The sequence below is a fragment of the Phacochoerus africanus genome, chromosome 15, assembly GCF_016906955.1.
Source record: "Phacochoerus africanus isolate WHEZ1 chromosome 15, ROS_Pafr_v1, whole genome shotgun sequence".
NCBI classification, from domain to species: Eukaryota; Metazoa; Chordata; class Mammalia; order Artiodactyla; family Suidae; genus Phacochoerus; species Phacochoerus africanus.
This window is the reverse complement of record NC_062558.1, coordinates 97,054,042-97,080,517: the sequence shown is the minus strand read 5'-3', so window position 1 is coordinate 97,080,517 and position 26,476 is coordinate 97,054,042. Positions and strand designations below refer to the sequence as shown.

Genomic DNA, 26,476 nt, shown 5'->3' with positions numbered 1-26,476 from the left:
TAAAGATGAAATGTAAAACTATTTTTTAAAAACTCCCTTGAAAAAAAAAATAAAAAAGCCCTTGGAGACAGTGCTGAGAACTCCTCTAGATGACCATTAATTGAGGGAACCCTCATAGTCTCAAAGGACTAGTTATTGAATTTAGATGCCCATTGGACTCATGGGGAAACTTTTATGTATGTCTGTATGTATGTATGTATGTATATATTTGCTTTTTTAGGGCCACACCTGTGGTATATGGAAGTTCCCAGGCTAGGGATTGAACCAAAGCTGTGGCTGCCAGCCTTCACCACAGCCACCACAATGCAAGATCCGAACCGTGTCTGCAGTCTACACCACAACTCAGGGCAATGCTGGATTCTTAACCCCTGCGTGGGGCCAGAGATCAAACCTTCGTACTTATTACTGCTGACCCACAAGGGGAATTTCTTTATGGGGAAACTTTTAAAACTACCTATGCCTTGGTCCCATATGCCAAGATTATGATTTTATTAGTCTAGGAGGCAGCTTGAACATTGAATTTAATATCTCTCCATGTGATTCTAATATGCAGCCAAAGTTGAAAACCAGTGTCTGAAAGGGGTAACTCCAGAATCCTAGAAAAATTTTACTTTGCAGGAGAAATAACTAGAGACATTTTCTCTTGCATGGAAACATTTGACAACATCAGTTTATTCCTGAAAAGCATAGTAACCTGTACTTTTCTCCTATCTCTCTGTGCTGCCTACACTGTTCTAATAAGGCAACTTGACTCACCAGCAAGCAATGTGTTTGCCCCAACAATTTACTAGTTCAAGTGGGGATCATACAACCTACTTTTAGTTATTACATAACTTCTTATAGCTCACAGGTAGTAGGACATTTTTCTACCACTTGATCTGTGATAATTATTAATATGATAAAGGAAATATTTATTTTCTCTATATAAATAACTGATCTGTTAGACATAATATATCATGTGATAATCCAGAAAATTATGCTGCAATTTTATATCCACTTTTCACTGAAGAAAACTTCAGATGATGAGATTTCCCTATCCTAAATTTCTTGGAAATATAACAGAATGAAGATGCTCAAAGACCACTCTGTACTATATAACATTTCTATAACAAACTAACTTTTAACTAGCTTATGATTAATTAAAGGCATTAATTGAAGACTTTTAATGCATGCAAGTATAGAGGAGAAGATTTCTTAACATTAGCTTAAGACATTTTCCCCAAGGACTCAATTAAATATCAGCCAATGAAAATCATTAATGATATTTCATGTATTTCTTTTTGTGATCATATTTTATATACTTAATATTTCAAAATCAATCAAACTTTCTTTTGAAGGAGGCCACATTTGCATTTTAAATGAAAGTCAAACCAGTTTCCCCAACCCGATTATCCTCTTACTTTTCAAGAACATATTTTTCAAGGCTCAGCAGAAATCCAGTTTTGGTGAAAAACTCCCTGAATTCCAGCTCAGCGTCAACTGTATGTGCTTTTGTGGTTCCACAAATATATGCCTTGCCTTTTCAAATGAGATTATAAACTTAATTTTCTGGATTATGTTTTTAAGTTTTATTAACTACACTATGCAAAGCATAGGAGTAGGCACAGAAAAAACATTCAAAAAAGGGGAGGTCTCCTTTACCAAACTAATGGATCTACTTCTTTCATCATACTGCATTAGACACTAAGGGCCTAAGTCTCACTCATCTACCCCTCCAGAGTTTTGTCAAATAAAATGGATAGTCAAAAAACTGAAATTATATGCTGAAACTGATAACACTTATGACTTGAACCTAGCCAGAACCCAGATTCGAACTTGAACCCACTTGGTTGACTCGAACCCAGCCTAAATCCAGATTGGGACTTGAATCCATGTACCAGGACTCAAACCCAGCCTAAATTGAGATTGGGATTTGAACCCATGTGCCGGCACTTGAACACAGCCAAAACCCAGATTGAGACTTACACCCACAGTTTTTAAATTAGAATCACTCCCCTAGTGCCTGGACTTACTGAGGTTCTGGTTCTTTGTGCCTCAGAGCAGAAGGAATTCAGCAAGAGACTAAGTGATAGGCAAGAAATAGATTTATTAAATGAGATGCAAGCATGCTGGCAAGGAGGCTCTGCCCCAAGGATTAAGTGGGCTAGTTTTATCATCCAAGGGAAGTGGGGAGTGGAAAAGACTGCCTCTTCCTCTTTCTTCAAGTAGTAGCTAGCCTCTCTTTCATATTCCTTAAGAGAGTATTTGACCCTAGAAGGTCAAACTAGGATTGACAAAATGGCTATTCAAATCAGCAGAAGGGCAGTCCTTAAACTCCTGCCCTTGGTCCTAAGGTAATGACCTGAGGCATATCGCATGCTTATATTTGTGGAAGCCTGCTTCATTCTGATGGCTTTCCTGAGCAATTATTAACTTAAAGTGACAACACCAAGTTCCCTAGGTTTCCCTGTCTACCTATGGTGCCCTATTGGGACTTCTACTACTACCTATGTAACTATCCTAGTCCATCCCTCTCAATAGGATACAAAGCTGTTCAAATCTCAATGCAGATTTTTTTTTTTTTTCTGGAAAGAACTATTAGAACATGGCTTAGGCCTGAAGCCAGACTTGAAGTTTTTATTCCTTGCAGCCTTTATGAGAGAACAACTTGTAACAAAGACTGCCTTAATTTCTTGCTTTTAGGCAAAGAAGCTGAGAGGGTGTAGGGAAGGGAGGGAAAGAATGAGAAAAGGAAAAAGAGACAGAGAGGGAGAGACAGAGAAAAATGCTGGGCATGTATTCATTGACAAGAATGAGAAGAGAAACTGAGCATTGCCAGGTCAAAGATAAAGACAAATTTTCTGTTACTGAGACCCTATATCCTAGAGGACCAATAAAGCAAGGCATAATAGATGGCAGAATATTACCAAAGTGGCTTTTCCATTCTCCCTGTGCATAAGAGAAAAACTAGAAATGTTCAATCGTCTGCCCTTATCCAAAAGACATGCATAACCCACTAAATAAAATATAGTAATTCCTTTAGAATTATGATATCACAAAAAATACTTAAAGAAGTTTTCAAAGAACCGGTTTTCAAATAGCTTAGGGAAATGATACTAAAATATGATGTGGATTAGCTATATTTAGCTATATTAACTGTCTATGTAGACACTTAGACAGTTAAGTGTCTACATAGTAAAACTAATAAGGTTATTGTAAATCACAAAATGGAAAAATGGAGAAAAGGCTTTATAAGCAATCTAGTTTAGGGATATTAATGTTATTTTTTAAAACTTCAGATCATGCTCTGCAGTGACAATCTGTCCTGAGAGTAGTCCTTGAAATAAAGTGTTAGAAGTTACCAAGAAAGTAATTAAGTCAAAGAAAAGAAGTAAAGAATTAGTGAAACATCATCTCACCAAGAATTCCATCTTGGCCAAGCCTTATCTCTTCTGTTGGGCTCTGATTTAATGTGAAATCTGACAGTGATCTTTCTTAAAGCCCCCGAGAATTTTAATTCAGTACAGTTAAATGCCCAAGTTAATTGCCTTATCTCTGAATACATTAGAAGTTAATACAAAGTCATTTAGCTTATCATGTCAGTGTTATTTTAAGAGTATCAATTCCATCAGAAATTTTATCTCTCAGTTTAGAGACTAAGACTTCTGTGAAAGTCTTAGCCTTGAACCACCAAATCTGTTTAGTTTCTCTTCCTGTGTTCCTGGAGTCACTTGACTAATTGCTGCACATTATTTTCTTCAGGAGTATCTTACTCATCGTTGCATTTTTTTCTTTTTTCTTTCTTTCTTTTTTTTTTTTTGGTCTTTTTAGGGCCACACCTGTGGCATATGGAGGTTCCCAGGCTATGCGTCAAATGGGAGCTATAGCACCTGGCCTATGCCACAGCCACAGACACTCAGGATCCAAGCCATGTCTGCGACCTACACCACAGCTCGTGGCAACACCAGATCCTTAACCCACTGAGCAAGGCCAGGGATTGAACCTGCATCCTCATGGATACCAGTCAGATGTTTTTCTGCTGAGCCATGAAGGGAACTCCCATTACCATTGCGTTCTTAATACCTAGCACAGTATCTGCTACAAAATATTTTTTGAATCTCTATGATAAAGATAGATTGCTCCATAATATAAAATATGTTTTTGTCATGCTTTATATCACATTTCTTCTTCTTGTCACCTGGAAGTAAATAAACAACTCTTAAAAACAAAGTAAATAATCAACATCAAGTTAAAGATGAGAGTAAATCTTTAATTAAAAAGATAACAATTTTTATTAACTTGAGGTTCCTAGAACAACTTCTCTCAGAGCAAAACAAGATATATAATAATATATATTATAATTATATATTAATAATATGATATTGTATATTATTATATATCTCGAGTAATAATGATGATACCCCGGAATAAAATTAAGCTAAAATTCATCATTTAAGTCACCGTGCATGAAATTTACAAACTATTTTTAAAATTTAAGTTTTTTTTTTTTATTTTTTAGGGCCACACCTGCAGTAATGGAAGTTCCCAGGCTAGTGGTCAAATCTGAGCTACAGCTGCCAGCCTATATGACTGCCATGGCAGCTCCAGATCCAAGCAGTATCTGCGACCACACAGCTCACGGCAACTCTAGATCCCAGATTCACTGAACAAGGCTAGGGATCCAACTGTTACTGGAAAGATGTTTCTGGAATCTGGGTTCTTATTCATAGAGCTGAAGAATGCACTTCATGAACACACAGGCAGCAAGCAAGCAAAAGTCTTTATTATAGAAAAGCAAATAGCTCCCAGCACAGACACTGGGAGGGGGAGGAAGTGTCCCCCCTTATTGTTCTTTAGGGGTTTTTTCTCTTAAAGATGGGAGTACCAGCGTGGGGTCCAGATACCAGTTATTTTGCCCATTGGCCTTGCCCAGTTTACCTATATCAGGCCTTAGGGGTAAGTATTATGGTTCCTTTGTCCTTCTCCTCTCTGGACTGGGAGTCACCATTCCTCTCATTCCTTTTCTATCAGTTGAGGAGTGGGTTGGAGATTAATGTCCACCTGGAGGTAAAACAGATGTACTCTCTATAGTAAAAAAGGCCTGTGGGGATGTTACTCCCTAGAACCCTTAAGTCAATGACCATATCAAATATATCGAAGCCCATGTTCCTACACTAACTACCTGAATTATTATTCTGCCTCAGAACCTGCAGTCTTGTGGATACTAGTCAGATTCGTTTCCACTGCGCCACAAGGGGAACTCCCTAAGATTTAGGTTTATTATAATGAAAACCAGATAAATTTTAAATAATGGTAGTTCATTTAATAAACCAAATGCAAAGATAAAGTTTAACCTAGATTTTCCTGAAAGCAAAAGCCAAGGCAAAAGTTTGTTCTTGAGAAATACATTTGAGAATTTGAGGCCAAGAAGTGGGAGTGAAATCAGGGTGGTGAAATACCCAATACAAGAATGTGGTTTTTTTCCCCCTTTTATTTCTTTATTTATTTTTAATTTATTTATTTTTTTCCTGCTGTGCAGCATGGGGACCAAGTTACACATACATGTATACATACTTTCCCCCCCATTGTTGTGTTGCAATCTAAGTATCTAGACATAGTTCTCAAGCTACACAGCAGGATCTCATTGTAAATCCATTCCAAGAGCAATAGTTTGCATCTGTTAACTGCAAGCTCCTAATCCATCCCACTCCCTCCCCCTTGACAACCACAAGTCTATTCTGCAAGTCTATGATTTTCTTTTCTGTGGAAATGTTCACTTATGCTGTATATTAGATTCCAGATATAATGGCATTTGTCTTTCTCTTTCTGACTTACTTCACTCAGTATGAGAGTCTCTAGTTCCACCCATGTTGCTGCAAATGGCATTATTTTGTTCTTTTTTATGGCTGAATAGTATTCCATTGTGTATATATACCACGTCTTCCTAATCCAATCATCTGCCAATGGACATTTGAGTTGTTTCCATGTCTTGGCTATTGTGATTAGTGCTGCAAAAAACATGTGGGTGCATGTGTCTTTTTCAAGGAGAGTTTTGTCTGGATATGTGCCCAAGAGTGGGATTGCTGGGTCATGTGGTAGTTCTATGTATAGTTTTCTAAGGTACTCCATATTGTTCTCCATAGTGGTTGTATCAGCTTACATTCCCACCAACAGTGCAGGAGGGTTCCCTTTTCTCCACACCCCCTCCAGCATTTGTTATTTGTGGACTTATTAATGGTGGCCATTCTGACTGGTGTGAGGTGGTACCTCATGGTAGTTTTGATTTGCATTTCAAAACAAGAAAAAAGATGGGTATTGTTGCTTCAAAGGCAACCAACCAATGTGAGTATTTAAGAGATGCTATGCTCTTGGCAAAAGACAGTTTATTTAAGTTCCAATTAGCATTTCTAGTTGTTATCTAAGGCCCCCAGACCTCATGTGTTCATTAAACCTATTGAACAGTTGTACAAATCTCTTACCCTAGATTATATTTAATTCATGAGGTAGAACATTATACAGAGAAATTACCCATGGTCAGTGTACTTTGGACAATCATATATTACAGGTTGTTGTTTTTTTTTTTTTTTTTTGCCACTAGCATTAGGAAAGATAGCCAACATGTAATTTAAAACTTACCACTTTTGGAGTTCCTATTGTGGCTCAGCGGTAATGAAGGTGACTAGTATCCATGAGGATGCGGGTTCGATCTCTGTTCCTGCTCAGTGGGTTAAGTATCCGGTGTTGCCACAAACTTTGGTGTAGGTCACAGACCCAACTCAGATCCTGCATTGCTGTGGCTGTGGCATGGGCCAGCAGCTCTGATTAGACCCCTAGCCTGGAAACTTCCATATGCCTCAGGTGCGGCCCTAAATAAATAAATAAGTAAAAACCTTTCCACTTACAACATATTTATGTAGTTAGCACTAATATTCAAGATTGGAAAAATTATTTCCATGTTCTCAGGTTATCAGCAATAATCTTCCATACTTCATAGTAAGTTCAGACAGAACTTATCTTCGGCTGCTTGTATGTGTGCTTATATATATTCTACTCAGAGAGATTCTGTACTGTGGTTTGTTTTCCTAAAGGAGAATATAGGCAGAGCCTCCCTGCCACATGCTCCATTGGTTAGGCTCTGAGTATGTGAGGGTGGGATAGGGTTGGTCCTCTTGATTCCTCGCCCTCGCCTCAAACATTCAGCACTAGTTCCACCTACAAACAAACACACAAGAACCTGATTTGCTTGTTGGTGACTTGATGCTATCTCAGAAGACAATTTCTATATACCAAGATAGACAAACCTGGGGACAAATTCTGTGGGTAATTGCACTTAGAAATGTCAAATCTTTAACTTTGAAGCTGCTGCATCTTTTCAGTGCTTTATTAAGTTATAAAGATTTTACAGAAGTTTGACAAGAATGGAGATAATTTAAACAATATTTCACTTTGTTGAATACCTAAATTATCTTATTGATTCTCATAAATATGTTTAACAATATCATAGTATTTTGTTGATTAATATGTGTGAGATCAAATGTGATATTTATCAGTAAAAAAAAAAAAGGGGGATTTTTGGTGTAGTTGTCAAAGTTCAAGTTTTGGAATCAGAGAATCCAAGTTCCAAATCCCCCCTTTACCATTTATCATCCATGTAAGCTTGGAGGAAATTGCTTAAATACTTCATCCTCAGAGGGCATATATATTGCCTATGTCCCACGGTTTCTATAAGGATAAATCATATGGGCTCAATAAATAGTGTTCATGATGGAAATGTTGCTTTGCACTTTCTTTCCTATACTTGAGAACCACAAGGGGGAGAAAAGATTATGTTATTTCCTTCAGGAAAAAATATTTTTAAAATGTAAAATCATATCACACATGCCATCTCATTGTGGTTTTGATTTGTGTTTAGTGATATAGAGCATCTCTTCCTGCGTTTATTGGCCACTTGTATACCTTCTTTGAATATTCAAGTCTTTTGCTTGTTTTTAAATTGGGACAGTTTTTTGTTGTTGGCTTTTATCCACAGGTGATTCTTAGAGAAGCAAAGTAAATTGAGAAGGTGAGTCCTTCATGAAGTGTCAAGGGCCCTCTGTGGGGTGGTTTGAACCCACCTTTTGTCTCCTCTGCTGCTTTTCCCAGCAAGAATCTTTTGCTCTAGCTATATGTCTACATCTTCTAGCCTTTGTTTATATCATTCCAACAACTTGGATAGCTGAAGCAGAAAGACTTGTTCTTGTCTGCATAAGGACCACCCTTCTCTGTCTCCTACAGAAATAGTTCTGGTGGAACTATAGATCACAGTGTCCCTCCCATTCCTGGCCACATTGGTGGTGCATGACCTAGGCTCGCCCAATCCCAGTGCTCCCATCACTGTGATATCAGAATTGGTTCAAAGGATGGACATGCCAAACGAGACTCAATTTCTGTACCTTCAGGGAGATGTCTCTTTCTGCTTGGCTTGCCAAGCTAGGATGATATAAGCCTGGGCTACTTGCTTCTTCCTTGACAGTGTAGCCCATCTATAGGGAGAAAGAAAAGGTTACCAGGCAAATGTAAGAATATGATTATTTAAATCCCCGGATCCAACCATACCTGAAACTAGATACCCCAAACTGGATATTTTCCATACATAAGCCAATAAATTCCCTTTTTCCTAAGCTCACCTGAATTCAGTTTTTGTCACTGGTAACAGAGGAAATTCTGACTAATATAAACTCCCATTCCTAGTTCTTTCATCTGTCCCTTCATGCGTCCATCTGCCCACTCTTAAGCCTTTTAACTCACCCAACTTGGATCTGCCGTCTTTTCTTTTCATCTGGTCCAAAATGCTGTTCTTACTAGGGATCTCCAGTAATCAAGGAGTGGAGAGACAGCTTTCCAAGTGTTCTGATTTCCAACCTCCTGTCCTCCCTGTCCCTTAAGTTTTTCTGTATTACATACTCTCTGTTTTTACCTTGTGTAACAGAGTGAATCTTTATGAAAAAATAGTCTTGTGGTGGCTAGTGTGGGCTTATGAGGGAGACATTTGGCATCCCCAACTCCCCTACTCACACCTTAGGGCAGCTCTGGGCAGAGGCTGAGCCCCTGTCTGAAGAAGGAGGAGCACGGGGTCTGCAGAAACATATGGAGGGAGAGTGAAAAAGGTAATTTCAGAAAACAGGACCTGGTGATCTCCTTGCTGCGGGTTTTGAATATATGACATTTTCCCTTTGGTAGCTGTGCCCTTCCATAGAGGGTTTCCCACCCCCAGCCCACGAAGGGAAAACTGCCCCCAGGTGGGATTTAGAAAGAGGTGGGCCATTCACATGGGAGCCACTCATCTTTATGTTTCAGTCCCGAGAGGGTGGACCTGGATCCTTTATCAGAGGCAGTGTTTTCTTTCACTCCCAGAACCCTAGGAGTCCAGGACTGTTGGTCAGCAGGCCACCTGCAGGCCCAGATCAGAGGAGAATCTCCTCGTCCATCTCCATCCTGCCCCCTGAAATGATTCTCTTCTCTCCACTCTGAGCCTCTGCGTCCCCCCCAATCCACCCCCCGCTCCAGGCACATGTCTGAATCTTTGTTTCTTGCTCTTGCACTTTCTTTGAGACTTTTGTGAACTGAGAAGGGGAAACGCCTTTCAGGGTCTCCATGTTAGAGGGGAGGAAATTTCATAGAAAATGCTTAGTGTTAAAACTCAGTGTTTGGACTAATAGATGAACAAATATGTTCTGTCTGTATAATGGAACATTATCTAGCCCCAAAAGGGAAGGAGATTCTGATACATGCTACGACATGGATGAACTTTGAGACCATTATTCTAAATAAAATAAACTAGTCACAAAAAGGACAAATCCTGTATGCTTCCACTTATATGAGATCCCTAGAGGAGTCAAATTCATAGAGACAGAAAGTAGAATGGTAACTGCCAGGGGCTGGAGGAGGAGAGAATTGACAGTTATTTTATTATTATTATTATTATTAACTTATTTATTTTGCTTTTTAGGGCTGCACCCATGGCCTGTGGAAGATCCAAGGCTAGGGGTTGAGTCAGAGCTATGGCTGCCGGCCTACAACACAACCACAGCAATGTGGGATCTGAACTACGTCTGCAACCTACACCACAGCTCGCAGCAACACCATATCCCTGACCCACTGAGCGAGGCCAGGGATTGAACCTGTATCCTCATGGATACTAGTCAGATGCGTTTCCACTGCACCACAATGGGAACTCCAAGAGTTGTTGTTTAATAGGTATACATTTTCAGATTGGGAAGATGAAAAAATTCTGGAGATGAAGGGTGGTGACAGTTGCCAATAATGTCACTATACTTAATTCCGCTGAACTATGCACTTAAAACTGATTAAGATGATAAATTTTGTGTATGTATAGTTTCAAACACATACACACACACACACTTTGAGCTGGACCCTGCCCCTTAGTGTTCACCTCATCAGGAGGACCCAAAGTTATTTCCAGTGGGTGAGAGTGTGGACATTATCATGTTTTTCCTTGAGCCTGAGAGGGTGCTAGGGTGGTGTGGCCATGAAAGCCAGCCCCCCAAGGACACAATATCAGGGTCCCAGAGACCAGATAAGCCATATCGAGGTGTCCCGCCTCCCGGACTCACATGTGTCCTTCAGCAGAGGTGGCTGAGCTTTACACAGGTGCCTGGCAGGAACCTAGGCCCACTCGTCTAGTCACCCCTGAGGGAGACCAAAGCCTCAGCATGGTTCTGTCCAGGACGTGGTTACAGTTGGGAGGCTCTGTGGGAACAGGAATCCAAAAAGACCAGAGTCTGAACACTTCAGAACAAATGTCAGACAAAACTAAAACCACTTTCTGGGGGGGACAATGCCTGGAGAGTAGGAGCCCAACTTGCCACCCTCCACACCTGCCACTGCTAGGGTAGACTTTTGGAACTTCCAAGGTTGACAGAGTTCAAGATGCTTTTCCTCATTAACTGCCTCAGCCACAATTTCACAGCCTCTTCCACCCACTCTGGCATCATCATTATCAACAACAACAACAAAAATAATACAGCGGCAGCAGCTGATACTGAGGGTGTCTCATACAGCAACCACCAAAGTCTTTACATGGTCTAACTCGGTGGTAGATGCTATTCTCGTGATCCCCATTTTACAGATGTGGAAACTGAAGCACAGAGAGGCTAAGAAACTTTCCGCAGGTTACACAGCTGGTGACTAATGAAACTGGGAATCAAACTAAGGCTTTCTCTCTCCAGAGCCTGTGAGTTTTTTCACTGCAGTGTACAGTTCTTCAGTACTGTAAGATGACAAATGCTCACACACCTGCTCTCCTAAAGAAACTCACAAGTACCAGCAACTGGAGCAACTGGATCTGGGGTCAAAGCTGCATCCCAGCACGTCAGCTTTCCAGCCAGGAAACTTTTGCTAATTACTCCATTTCTCTTGGCTTTATTTACATTATCAGCCGAATGGGGGTATAATCCCTTATTTGTAAGGGCCTGTGAGCATTAAATGAGATCACATGCATGAATGTGTGCAGCACCATAGACCCCCAGCCATGGTGGACACCTAGAAGATGTGGCCTCAGTCCTCTCCCTTTTTCTATGTCCTCCAAAGTTCCCTTAACTCTCCTGGATGAAAGAACAACATCTACAAAACAGAGACAAGTCTATGCATTCTGCCACACAAAGCTCTTGGAAGAGGCAAACGCAGGTAATGTAAGACTCCACGGCACAAAGGCCAGTGCTCCGTGGATGGCCTTTAAGAAGCCGTGAGACTCTGGGGGAAAAACATGTTTTCCCAGCACATTCTTGCCCACTGGAAGGATCTTTGACTTAGTGGCCTGATGCCCTGCTCTCAGTTCTGTCGTTCCATCAGAAGGCCCTTGGGGACTAGCCACTCTGCAAGCCCAGGGCACATGCCCCCACTCAATCATCAGATTCTCCTTCAAGACTCACCTCTGAATACAAAAAAGGTCTGTCTGGGAACTTATTCATCTTCTTGACCTCCCTGTTCTATAGGTAAGTCAGCCAACTGGCCAAAGCAAGAGTGAAATATTTATTAATATCATAAAAATTTAATACTGATTTAGATTTCATCTTTATTTTTGACTCCACTTAAATAGATTGGGCGAATTGCAGGTGTATGGCTCATTGCACTGTGAATATCACTGATGGCACTGTTCCTGTTCCAGATAATGGATGCCATTATAAAACACTTGGCAAGGCCATTTACTTCACTGGGCTGCCTTCCTCCTCTCCCTCCCTCCTTGTCCTCCTTCCTTTTATGTTCTCATAGCACTGCATGCTCCTCTCCTAGCACTTCCTGCCTTGGTTCCTTGGGAGTGGGGTCATGGCTGACTTTCTTGGTAAGCTTGCTCTCCCACCCACCAGCATTTCACTTCTCTCCACTCTCTCCTAACCTCCTACATCTCTCTGGCTCCTTCACACTAGTTGAGGGCATCTCATCACCATGGAGTCACAAAATGGGTGCTATGTCACCTGTCCAGGCAGGAAGAGGAGGAAGGAGAGAGAGGCAAAGGAGTAAAGGCAGTCTTTCTCCCAGCAGAGCTTTGATTTTTTTATTTAGGAAAGGTTCTTTTCCCCAGAACTTTTTGTTACTGGTTTGGATCTTTGGACTCTTCAATCTATAGAAATTGAAAAGAAGCCAGACAAATTCCAGCAGGGCTTTCTTGGGACTCGTGGTGCAGCATGAGGGAGTGACCTTTAAATTAAAAGACAATTTATCTGTTCTAACATGCTCAGTATCAGGGACTTGTTAGAAATGGAAAGAGTGCAATAACAGCTTCCATTCAGAAAAAAGGAAGAATAGGAATTCCCATTATGGCTCAATGTTAATGAACCCGACCAGTATCCATGAGAATGCCACTTTGATCCGTGGCCTTGCTCAGTGGGTTAAGGTTCCATTGTTGCTCTGAGCTTTGGTGTAGTTCGCAGATATGGCTTAGATTCCGTGTTGCTGTGGCTGTGGTGTAGGCCAGCAGGTGCAGCTTTGATTTGACCTCTGGCCTGGGAACTTCATATGCCGCACCTGTGGCCCTTAAAAAAAAAAAAAATTCAAAAAGAATGGGAAGCATGTGGCTGTCACTGTTGCACGAAACTTAAGTCCTGCCTGCCCATGGGGATACCCTGCTTGTTGGGTGCCATCTGGCTCCCTGCTCTGTTCTAGGGGCATCTTCTATAGCCATTGCCCACTGTGGACACAGTTCTGCCCTCCAGAGGGGTCCTTTCTGTCCTTTACTCTCCAAGGCCATTCATGAGTTGGTTCTCAGTGGGCAGGCCATCCCTGGGACCATACAACTTACTGACTGTTAGTGTGGGTTTGAGGTCCTGGAGGTAAGGGGATTGGTAGTTACCCACTAGCCTAGGATTATTTCATGTAATCATTTTACTCAAAATTTGGTTGGCTTTTGGTCTTTTTTCAGGGAGATCGGTTCCATTTGAGAGGAACCATAGCCAAAGATCTCTAGCCTAAGCCTTACATGTGACATGTCCAATCACTTACCTAATGACTTCTATGTTTTGCCCTCACTCTAACTGTATTAGCTGCATTGCAGTGATCCAAACTAGTGGCTTCTGGGAGATACCCCCTTCATACTCTTTTCTGGGGTCCCCTCTGTTAGATGGAATTCTTAAGAGAAGGTTCTGGAGAAAGATCTTGGGTTCCAGTTTTATCCATTACTATAGTTGTTATTTGCAGGCAAGAATTTCAGTCCGAGGTAAAGAAACACTGTGTGTGTATGTAACCTAAAGACTCAGAGTTTCCTGGTGGCTCATCAGGTTAAGGATCCTGTGTTATCACTACTGTGGTGCCAGTTTGATCCCTGGCCCAGGAATTTCTGCATGCCATAGGTGCAGCCAAACAATAAAATAATAAATATACCTGCAAAACCCTAATATCTAAATTCTGGGACTTTCAATCCATTCAGACCACAGGATTCCAAGTAAGGGTGCTTCTCTCAGCACTGTCACCTCCTTTTCTATCACTGCTAGACATCTGACTGTCATTGGTTTCAATCCATTCCTCTCTTGTAGAACACTGCCCAAAGTGGCCAATAACAGCCCCATTCTGAAATTTTTTCTAACATTACCTAACACTATAGCCTCAGCTGACAGGGAAGCATGTGGCAGTCGCTGGTTCACGAAGCTTAAGTGACTCTGTCCCACCGTGCAGCAGGTGACTATTTAGCCAAATGTTCTTCTACTGCATAGCAGAGGTTGCAGACATTCCACCCATCAAAGCTGGGGTTCTCAGTACCCCTTCCTCCTCCCTCAGCCCTTCCCCACAGCACTCCACTGCCAGCTTCAGATTTTGGTTCAGTTAGGAGGGCACTTGATCTCAAGAAAACTTGAATCACAAGGAGAGATTTATAGGTCTCATATGGCTGGAATTTTGGGGCAGTCCACTGCTGGCCCAGCATGAAGGAGTGTTATGGCTCTCAGTCTCTTCCTAGCTTTCTGTTCCACTCTTTATGTTTTTTCTTTCCTTCCAAATTAGGCATGTTTCTTAGTTTGCGTAACTGAAGCTGAGTCAAGATGATTAAACAAAAGAGGAGTTTCTTGAAAGAAATTTTGGGGAAGACTGGAGTAGCAGGCTGGAAACTAACCCTCAAAGATCAACTCCCCACACTATATGTAAAACACCACAGGACTAGCTAGGGAGGAAATTGCTGCCATTGCCCTACAGAGCACCACATGCTACAGTGGGCCTGTTTCCCAGAGCTTGATCTTCCTAAAATCTCACTGCTGCACTACCAATGTCTCTTTGTTTCTTGGAGCTTAACCACTGCTGCCCTCTGGAGCCTCTTTCTGGATTGATGCCTTATGAAGGCATCTGAATTGAATCTGATTAGTGGGGTCAGGTCACATGCCTGAACTCTAAGTGCAAAGGAGACCAGGCCGAGTTTTCTCCATTCTACTCAGGGTCACAGGACTCTCAGGGTGAGACCCATATCCCCATCCCTCCCCTCTGGCAAGCACCAGTCTGTATCTAAGAGTTCAGTATTTTGTCTGTTTTGTTTCGTTTTTTAGACTTCATGTATAAGTGAGACCATGGAGTATTTGTCTTTCTGACTTATTTCCCTTAGCATAATACCCTCAAGTTGCATCCATGTTGTTGCAGGTGGTTAGAGTTCCTTCTTTTTTATGGATGAATAATATTCCACTGCATGTATACACCATATATTTTTATCCATTCATCCATCTATGGACAGTTAGATTGTTTTCATGTCTTGGCCATTGTAAGTAATGCTGCAGTGAAAGTGGGGGTGCCGCTGTCTTTTCAAGTTAGTATTTTAATTTCCTTCAAATAAATGCTCAGAAATGGAATCCTGGATCATATGGTAATTCTATTTTTAATTTTTTGAGGAACTTCCATACTGTGTCCCATAGTGGCTGCAACAGTTTACCTTCCCAGCAATGCACAAAGTTTCCTTTTTTCCACATCCTCACCATCACTTGATATCTCTTGCTTTTTTGATGTTAGCCATTCTAATAGATGTGAGGTGATATCTCATTGTGGCTTTGATTTGCATTTTTCTAATGATTAGTGATATTGAGAACCCAAATTTATTGAATTTTAGTTAATTTAGATTTATATTTCAACAGCCATGGATGAGTAATGGCTAACTGGTTGAGGCAGCACAGCTCTGGTGGGCTGGGCCAGCCATTATTTTTATTTATTTATATATTTTATATTTTAATTAATTAATTAATTAGTTTTGTCTTTTGTCTTTTTAGGGCCACACCTGTGGGATATGGAGGTTCCCAGGCTAGGAGTCAAATCAGAGATGCAGCTACCAGCCTACACCACAGCCACAGCAATGTCAGATTTGAGCCAAGTCAGCGACCTAACAACACGGTTCATGGCAGCACCAGATCCTTAATCTCTGAGTGGGGCCAGGGATTGAACCAGCATCCTCATGGATACTAGTCAGATTCATTAACCACTGAGCCATGACAGGAAGTCCTATTTTTATTTATTTATTTTTGCTACTTTAGGGCCACACCCGTGGCATATGGAGCTTCCCAGGCTAGGGGTTGAATCAGAGCTGTAGCCACTGGCCCACACCATAGCACAGCAACACAGGATCCCAGCCACTTTTGTGACTTACACCACAGGTCACGGCAACGCCAGATCCTTAACCCACTGAGCAAGGCCAGGGATTGAACCTACATCCTCAGGGATCCTAGTGGAGTTCGTTAATCACTGAGCCAGGAAGGGAACTCCTATTTTTATTTATTTATCTATTTATCTATTTATTTATTTATTCATTTATTGGCTTTTTTTTTGTCTTTTTCAGGGCCACACCCTTGGCATATGGAGGTTCCCAGGCTAGGGTTCTAATTGGAGTTACAGGGGCCGACCTATACCACAGTCACAGCAACACCAGATCTGAGCCACATCTGTGACTTACACCACAGCTCATGGCAACGCCGGATCCTTAACCCACTGAGTGAGGCCAGGGATTGAACTTGCAACCTCATGGTTCCTAGTCTGATTCATTTCTGCTGTACCACGACGGGAACTCCAATAGAGATCTAAATCTTGATATTTAGGAGTGAATGGTGGAATTTGTAACATCACTAGTGGGTGAGCAGCGTTATTTCTGGGCCTGGGCTTTTCTAGTGCTCTTGAAATTATTCATTTTCTGAGTAAACCCCAGAAGGGTTTACATGACCACAGGGGTGAAGCCAATATGAAAAGGATGCCTGACGAGGGCTCCCTTGGGAGAACCACAGGCTGTGGGACATAGACCTGGAACTGACTTAGCTGGAAATCACTCCTCGCTCCAAAGGGCCTGAGAAGAGAGCTGGGAGTCTGAGAGTTCAGCTCCTACTCTGCCACAGCTGCCTGTGGGATCTGGCCAATCCCCAGTGACTCTCTGGTTGCAAATCTTTCTTCTGCACATTGATGTATGTCACCTTCCTGGCAGGGAGCACACCCAGAGCCAGATTCTAGGCTCTAAATCCTATATCCACACCGAATACCCAGGGCTCTTTGAGGGGTTGGCTGTGGTAGATCTAGAGCAGGGGCAGCCTCGAGTGGGCCTGGGATATCTTGTGTGAGAAAGAAGGAAGTGCTCAAAGATTTGAACACAACAGGCAATACATATAAAATCATGGGCCCTTCAGCATAATCAAAAAAAAAAAAAAGCGAAGGAAAGTAATAACTGGAAGAAAAGGAAGAAGGAAAGAAAGAATAAGGAAGGAAAGAAGGAAAGAAGGGAGGGAGGAAGGAGAGAGAGAAGCCAACTTCTCACCACTGGAGGCAAGCATGACACCTTTTGAGAAGTACTTGTTCATTCCAGGGAGTAAAGGAAGCTCTTCTTCACAGAAGAATGTCAGTGTCAAAAGAAAGAGAGAATCAGAAAATTGATGATCTGTAGCCACCAGGGAGTGATTCATTCAGGCCAAGACCGTTGGTGGAGGCTAAAACCATTTAGTGAGAGATTTGTGGGGATCAGGATGTTCCCAGGGCAGGAAGCATGGTGCCACTATGTCCCCTTCCACACCCACTAGTGAAACTGTGATGACCTTGTTGACATAGCATGTGATACTCCTGGGCTACTTGACCCTCAGCTCTCCTTTATGGCAGGCAGGCTTCTTCTAATTAGCCCATTTCATAGAGAAGGAAAACAAGGCTCAGAGAGCTCTAGGGACTTGTCTAAGGTACCACAGCTGGGAGTGGCTTCTCCTGAACCCACATTCTTTCCACACCCTGACCGCCTTGCCCAGCTGCGCACTGCTTTCCAGTTTCCTGGTCACGTTACCTCTTGCTCTCAACCTGCAGTGCTTTTTCACTTTCCCAGAATGAACTCAGGGGCTCTGCATAGCAGCGCAGCCTTCCCATTCTCCATCTCCTCTGTCCCAAGTGCATTCCTATCCACACTGTCTGGTGCCAACCAAGACAGCTGCTCCTACACCCCAAATGCCCCCAGGCTTTGGTCTCTGTCCCCACAATCATTGCCTACAGTGACTGTTCAGGAGGTCTTGGCCCTAGTAATTCAGAGGAATGGAAATGACAGTGACCTCTTTTTGGAAAACGTATTTGATTGGGATGAAGTGTTTTTGGCGAAGGGACTAAAGCACAAGGCCAAGTCTGTGTGTGCTGTTTGCATGTGAAATGCAGGGCTGTTTGGGCCCCTGGAAGCAAAAGGGCAGGTGACACCATTAGAAACCCTCAGAGTCCTGCCAGGGCAGTGGGGATAGTGTCTGGTAAGCAGCAGTTATGAGCTGAGACTTGCTTTACAGGGATGGACCAGTCTGGGGTTGAGGGAGGGTGCCGGTGTGACACCCAGAAGACCTCCCAAGCCTTGTATTGTTTTCTAACTTGGGGGTTTGCATCTCAGGTTCCATACTGAAAAACTTTTTTATCAAATTCCGAATGAATAAAGATTAATAGTTGACATTTAAAGAGCAATTGCTGTTTTCTTGGCAATGACTGAAAGTTTTACGTATATTTCCCAATTCATCTTTACAGACACTATTATTTTGCCCATTGAGACAACTTTGTATTCTTTTCCCTCTAGGCCCCCATGGGGGTTGCTCACCAGAAGGGTAAAGTCCTAGGCAGTGCCTCTCCTTGGCTGCCCTGTGGCCAGCTCTCGTTTTAGTGCAGTTTGTGAAGTGAGTCTGGGGTTATAGAAGAGCATGACTTTCAGACCCTCACAGTCCCTGGCTGAGAGTCCACTACTTAATAAATGGGCTCATCCTTGGCCAGTGTTCAGAGCAGTGTTCAGGACATGAGTTTGCTGACTTCCCTTCATGCTAGTGACCCCCCTTGACAACCTTACCAGACTACTAAACACAGGATGGGGGGGTGGCAAAAGATTTTAATGGACATTTCATCAAAGAAGTTTTGAAGATTACCAATAAGCACATAAAAATACTCTAGTATCGTTGATCATTAGGGAAATGCAAATTAATTCATGGTAAAATGCCACCTTACACCTCTTAGAAGGACCAAAATGAAAAAGACTGACAATACTAAGTGGAGGAACTGGATGTGGAGGAACTGGAACTCTCAGATGTTGGTGAAAATGTAAAATGATAAACCGTTTTAGAAAAGTTTGGCTGATCCTTATAAAGGTAAACATATACCTACCATATGACAAGTAATCCCTAGGCATTCACCTAAGAGAGATGAAAATGTATGTCCACATAAGAACCTGTACATGAATGTTCATAGTAGCATGATTCATAACTGAAAAATGGAAACAACTCAAATGTCCTAGTCACTTAGTGAGTAAATAAACAAAGTAGGGTACCTCCATGGAGTAGGGCACTACTTGGCAGTGAGTGAAGCAAGTTCTGAGGATGCAATGATAAGGATGAAGCTGAAAATTATTAAATGAAAGAAGCTAGACTCAAAAGGCTACGTATTTTATGATTTTAATTTTATGACAGTCTGGAAAATGTTAAAACTACAGGTATGGAAAAGACATCTGTGGTTGCCAGGTTTAGTGCTTGGGGAAGGCTATTAACCACAAAGGACACTCTTTAGAGGTGACAGAAATGTTCTTTATCTAGATTGAGGTGGTGGTTACATGACCATACATTTGTCAAAACTCATTGTTATATAACTAAAATCGATGAATTTTATTGGATGTAAGTTATACTCCTGGGAAATGACCTTGTCACCTTGATTCCCTTAAAGGAACCCTGAGCAAGTCCATCTCTGAGGAGGGTTTCTGTTAAGACCCTTCAAAGGCTAGATTTCAGAAACATCCAGTCTAGAGAGGCCCCCCTCAGCCCAGCCCTGCTGGTCACTCTCTGCTCTGGGCAGCTCTGGGCACCCTGGCAGGGCACCCTGTCAAGCTGCCTTCTCCTGCATCAAGGTCTGAGTGTCAGGGAAGTAGAAACACATGGCCCAGGGGCCCTGATAGATGAAGGTGGTGTTGGAGGTGCCCAGAAGCTGTGGTCTGGCTAGACCCAGGCCCCAGGCTCCAGGATTCTAGGGTCCTGCCAAACTCTGAAACCTAGTGCAGAAGCAAGGAGCTGGGGAGGAAGAGGCTCACAAGTCAGGGGAGAAAGTGTTTCAAGAGCAGATGGAGACCATTTCATGAATAAATATAGAATTGCTGCTAGTCAACTAGGGCTTCCCTGGTGCTGGGGAGGGGTGGACAGAGGCTGGCCTGGCCACTTTCTCATGCAGCACCCCAGAGCTGTCCTCGTTCACCTCCCTAACTGAGGCCAGCAGAGCCAGCCAAGGGCATCTATATATATGCTTCAAAGGGATGCTGCCTGCCCCTAATTGCCATCTGCTCCTTTGAACAAGCCTTTAGGTCTGTATGTTATAGTCAGAGGGATGCTGAGAAGCAGCTGTGATTGCCTCTCCCAGCCAGAGCTGGACCTGAGCAAATAGCGCTGGTCAGAACTTATGAGCCTCTCTGCATAGCCCATGCCATCCACTCAAGGGCTGTGCCCCATTCATACCCCACAGGACCACTCAGAGTGGACCAGGCTTGTCCCTCAGGCCTTGGACAAGGGTACTGAGGGATGAGCCAGGATGCTGGCTGGGCAGGGACTCTAGCGCCTACATTTGCCATTACTCTTACTGACTACTGGTACCACTGGCCTGACTGTCCTGCTCTGCTGGAGCATGGGAACAGCCTTCTTGTGGATTCCCTGGGGTTCCGGGTTTGATGAATATTCTGGTTTGGAATCCAGTTTGGACTATTAAGCAGTGAGTTCCTAGAAGAATTCTTGTTCTTATCTTGCCTAGAAAGAGAGCTTGCTTCACATCTGGGTTTGTGCAAATATAGGTTATGTCTGTCTCCCCAGCAGGATGGTCACCACTGAAGACCCTGAGGCCATAGGGGTGAGTGACTTATGCAGGGTTGGACCAGGGACCCAAATCCCTGACTGCCCTTAAGTTCAGGGAATTCTGGCAGGAAATCATGCACCTAAGATGGTGCTATGGTTTTTTCCAGCCCAACCTCTGCTCTTCCAAGCCAAGTATCACATTGAATGACTAGTGTATTATTATTCCTGCAATCATTAAAAAAATAAATAGTTTTTAATTGGTACTAGTTGCACATTGGTACAAAATTCGGGGTGTATAAACAGACATATGGTAAAAATCTCCACACCTGCTTCCAACTATTCGTCCTGGAGGTAGCTGGTGGACTCATTTTATTGGGTGTCTTTCTAGTTGATTCTGTGTTTCTCTTGCCTTTTCTTTTTTTTGGTTGGATGGTTTCCATTTATTTTATGCTTGAGTACTTTTCCTTTCAGTTTTTGTGAATGTAATGTTCAGTTTTGATTTGTGGTTGCCCTGTTTTTTAAGTATGCTAACCCCTTCCTATATTTGCTTGCTTTAGCCTGATAGTCATATAGGCTCACAAACATCATTAAAATAAAAAAAGAATCTATATTTTCTTATTTTCTTACTTTCCTTCCCCACATTGTATGATTTTGATGTCTTTTTTTTTTTTAACCATCTTCATGTTTAGATCTGTATGCTGACTTATTTAAGTGATTGCTTTCCAATTGTGGTTTCCTCCATCCTAATTCTTTTTTTTTTTTTTTCAATTTAGAGAAGCCCTTTCAGTATTTCTTTTAGAATAGGTTTTGTATTGCTGTATTCTTTTAGCTTTTGTTTGTTGGAGAAATTCATTTCTCCTTCTATTTTAAATGGTATTCTTGCTGGATTGAGCATTCTAGGTTGCAAATTTTTTTCCTTTCAGCACTTTGAATATATGTTGCCACTCCCTTCTGGCCTGTAGTGTTTCTGTAGAGAAATCAGCTGATAGCCTTATTGGGGTTCCTTTATAATTAACGCTTTGCTTTTCTCTTGCTGCCTTTAGAATCCTCTCTTTAACTTTTGCCATTTTCGTTATAACGTGGCTTGGTGTGGACCTGTTTGGGTTCAACTTGTTTAGGAGCCCTCTGTGCTTCCTGTATCTTGATATCAGTATCCTTTAGATTTGGAAAGTTTTCAGCCATCATTTCTTCAAATATATTTTCAATCCCCTTTTCTTTTTATTCTCCTTCTGGAATTCCTATTGTGCGTAGATTGGCCCACTTTGTATTATCCCACATGTCTCTTATATAGTTTTCATGTTTTTTCATTTGGTTTTCTGTCTGCTGTCCTGATTGGGTGATTTCCATTATTGTATCTTCCATGTCACTAATTCGTTCCTCTGCATTATTCATTCTGGTGTTTATTGCCTTTAGCTCAGTTTGTATCTCTGCAAATGAATTTTATAGTTTTTCTTGGCTCTTCCTTATATTTTCTAGTTACTTTCTAAAGGAATCTGCATTACTGTTCATATCCTTTCTTAATTCCTTCAGTATTTTCACTATCTCCCTTTTGAACTCAAAGTCTGTCAGACTGCAGAGGTCTGTTTCATTGTTGACTGCTTTAGGTGAATTCTCCTGTTCCTTTAACTGGGAATGGCTTCTGAGCTTCCTAATCTTGCTTGTGTTTTTCTTTTTCTGTGAGTTTGGGGAAGCCAAACTGTGGTCTTGTAAGGCTACTTCTATGCAAGATTTCCCCTTTGTATTTTTGGGGGGGTTACTATTTATTTTTGGTGTGGGAGTTTGAATATTTGGTGTCTCTTTCTTCGGTGTGAGCAGGTTGTTATCCCCAGGCTGCTCAGTGTGTTTTCAGGGAGAAGGAGGCAATGGGTAGGGTCAGCAGTCAATGCCTGGTGGTTGGGCTCTCAACAGCAACAAGGACCTGCAGGAAGGTGGCACAGGCTACTCCTAGTTGCAGGGCCCTGGGAAGTGGTAATAAGCTCTAGGCAGATCTACAAGGTGACCAGAGCATTTGGCAGAAGCAGCAGCAGGGTGTGTGAGTTCCCAGAGGAGTGAGAGCAACAACAGCTTGTGTTTGATTGCAATGCCCTCCTCTGAGGTGATTGGAACCACAGGTGGTGCCTGTTCAGGGACCCCTATTGGAAGCAGGCCATGACCATCTCTAGAGTCAATGGTAACTGTGGTGCTTTGCCTCTGCCAACTGTAGACCATGCATGAAGCAACCCATCTCACTTAGCCCACATAGGAGGTGATGTACAGGCTGCTCCTAGTTGCAGATCCTGGGAAGTGACAGAGATCAGGCATGTGGATGCTGCCTGGAGCATTTGGCATTGGCAGCAGCAGGGCGGGTATGTTCCCAGGGTGTGAGAGCACTGCCAGGTGGTGTTCAGTCACAGTGCCCTCCTCCGTGATGCCTTTGAGGTGAATGGGGCTGCAAGTGGTATCTGTTCATGGACCCCCAGTGGTAGCAAGCCACTCCCACCTCTGGAACCGGAAATAACTGCAGTGCTTTGCCCGCTCCTCCTGTAGACCATGCCAGAAGCACCTTGTCCTGCTTAGCCTCCAAAGGAGGTGCTGCACAAGCTGCTTCTAGTTGCAGGTTCCTAGGAAGGGACAGTGATCCAGCGTTTGGGCACTGCCCAGAGTGTTTGGCAGTGGCAGCAGCATGGTGGATGTGTTCCCAGGGGAGTGAGAACAACAACGAGTGGTGTTTCATTGCAATGTCCTTCTCTGTGGTGCCCTCTGAGGTGGGGCTGCAAGTGAATTCTGTTCAGGTATCCCTGGTGGCAGTGGGCCATGCCCACCTCTGGAATCCCGCCACCTGCAGACCAGCAAGAAGCTCCCTGTCCCACTTAGCCCACGCAGGAGGTGCTGTACCAGCTGTTCCTAGTTGTAGGGTTTTGGGAAGAGCAGCAGAGCATTTGGCAGTGGCACCTGCAGTGAGAGTGTGTTCCCAGGGGAATGAGAGCAACAGCGTATGGTGCTTGGTTGCAGTACCCTCTTTTTTCCTTTTTTGCCAACCTCTGAGGTGACTGGGGTAGCAGGTGGAGCCCACTCATAGGCACCTAACCCTAACAAGCCACTCCTCCTTCTGGCCTCTGACATGACCACTGTGGTCTGTCCCTACCACCTGTAGATCATGCAAGAGGCATCACGTCACACTTAGCCCCCTGATGCCCTTAGCCCACATAAGAGGTGCCTGGCCACCAGCAGCCTGCACAAGAAGTGCCCAGTCTCCCCTAAATGAGCAAGAGGCTTCTCCGTGCCTGTAGCCTGCGCCAGAGCCTCCCCCGCACCCTCTGAGAGCCTGTGGGCATGCGCACGCTAGGCGCTGGGCGCTTTCTAGGGCAGTCCGCCCCTCCTCCTTTTGCCCTCCCCAACATGGCGCCTTACCTCTCCTGCTGTCCGGACCTTCTCCCGGTTCCCTCTGCCATGGCATCCCCCTCCTCAGCCTTTGGCATACCACTCCCCTGCCCATGGCGCACTGTTCCTTAGCCCCTCAGGCTGTTCCCACACAGCCAGCCCCAGTCTTCTTCCCAGGACTGACCTCCAGAGCCTACTTCTCAGCGCCCAGCCCCGCCTGAGCATCTCAGGCTGTGGCGTCCAGGCCAGTGGTTCTGATGAGCTGTGCGGCTCTCACTCTGCTTTGCTGTTCTCAGTCCAGCTGCTGCGCTTTTCTCGGCCACTTTGAGGTCTCGCCTACTCGGCTGATTTTTCCATCAGTTAGGTGGCTTCCCAGGAGGTGGGTTCCTTTTCTCCTTCACAGCTCCCTTTTGGGAATGCTAGTCCTGTCTGGATTCCTTTTCTCTCTCTTTTTTCTTTTGTTCTACCCAGGTATGTCAAGGTTTTCTTGCCCTTTTTGGAGGTTTAAGTTCTTTTGCCAGCGTTCAGTTGTTCTGTGCCAGATGTTTTACATGTAGATGTGTGTTTTTGATGTGTTTGTGGAAAAACTTGAGTGTGATCTCTTACTCCTCCGCCATCTTGCTCCACTCCCCTTATTGGGTATCTTTCTAAAGGTAATTTTTTTTTCTTTTTACAGCTAAACCTGTGTCATATGGAAGTTCCTTGTCTGGGGGTCAGATCAGAGCTACAGCTGCAGGCCTATGCCACAGCCACAGCAATGCCAGATTTGAGCCAGCTGCATCTGTGACCTATGCCACATGTTCTATTATCCTTATCCAAATGCCTACCATATTATTGGGCATTAGAAGGAAATCAATTTGATTTAAAAATGAGTAATAGAGGTCCCTGGTGGCCTAGTGGTTAAGGGTCCAGCATTGTCACTGCTGTGTACAGATTCAATCCCTGGCCTAGGATTTCTGTATGCTTGGGGCACAGCCAAAAAAAAAAAAAAAAAACCAAGAGTACTACTGAAAGCTCTACCTTAATCTATCAATATGAGACTCTAACATGAATAACAGATAATCCAAATGGGATTTGGAATTATATGCCATAGATGAGAAAACCTTCAGTCATAGAAAATATTTTGAAAAATATAAGGAGATCCTTTAAATTGGTTTAATCTTGACTAAATGTAAGGCTAGCTGTGCCTCATTCTATTTTTCTGAAAGAGCCTCTGGGTCCTCTTCCTATGCTGAACTTTCTCCAACCCTTCTAGATGGATTATGGGAAGAAACATGAATAATTGAAGAAGCAGGCCACAAGGAAAGCATACAGAAGAAGGTAGGTTTCATTTCTTAGCTTTACGTATTTACTGTATGTTCAGTACTTGTGACATTTAAGTGACGCTTAATACTGAAGGGCAGACTTTAACTTCTATTCTACATTTAACAACTCTACTTACAGAGAGGTTTTCATTAAAAATGAAAACATGTATTAGTGTGCTGGGTTTCTTATCCAGAGGTTTTATAAAAATGTATTATAAGAGAAATATATTTTAAAATAAATAGATGGAATAATAATTAACCATTAAATCACATCTTGAAATAATTATTTTAAACTATTTTATTTCACCCGCAAAATTATAAAACTGATTTGTAAACACTGAACTCAAGTGACTGAAAATATCGTATGAAGAATGTAAAAGTTCCTGTCAAAATACTTTCCTAAACTTTTCAGTGAATTTCTTATTAGTTTAGTCACTCATTCAACAAAATAATTTCAGATCCCACTGTATAGCAAGGTGAATGTGACATAATTCATCCTCTGACAGAGCTCTCAGTCTGGTAGCAGAAAACAACACATAAATGAATAATTATAAAATAAGATAATATGTAGTCTGAAAGACTCTTAAAGGAGTACAATTCTTTGCTTCTCTGAGTTAGAGAAATCTTTCCAGTAGATGTGATGCTTTGAAGAACCAGTAGGAGGTGGGTAAAAAGGACAATTTTCCTATACAGTAGAAATGTAAGCAAGCACACACACTCATCAAACCTCCTATACAGAGCTTCTGTTGTTGCTCAGAGGGTTAAGGACCTGTTGTTGTCTTTGTGAGGATGCTGGTTCAATCTCTGGCCCCACTCAGTGGGTTAAGGATATGGTATCGCCATGAACTGTGATGTAGCTTACAGATATGGTTTGGATCCTGCATTGCTGTGGTTGTGGTGCAGGCTGGCAGCTACAGCTCCCATTCAAACCCTAGCCCAGGAACTCCCGTATGCCACAGGTGTCTCTGAAAAAAGAGAAACAAACAAAAACCGTCTCATACATTTTATTGTCCTTTTGAGACGACAAGACTAATATAGAAATTCAAGTAAGGAGAGGATGGGAGGAAGAGACTT

General features: G+C 42.8%; 1 long non-coding RNA gene across 1 annotated transcript in view; it reads left to right on the top strand.

Moving 5' to 3' along the window:
- LOC125115965 (uncharacterized) overlaps positions 1–26,476 on the top strand; it is a 118,258-nt gene that overhangs the window by 29,356 nt on the left and 62,426 nt on the right. Inside the window, exon 7 of the long non-coding RNA XR_007132214.1 lies at positions 25,354–25,418. This is a non-coding gene — a long non-coding RNA (uncharacterized LOC125115965). The remainder of the gene's footprint in view (positions 1–25,353; positions 25,419–26,476) is intronic.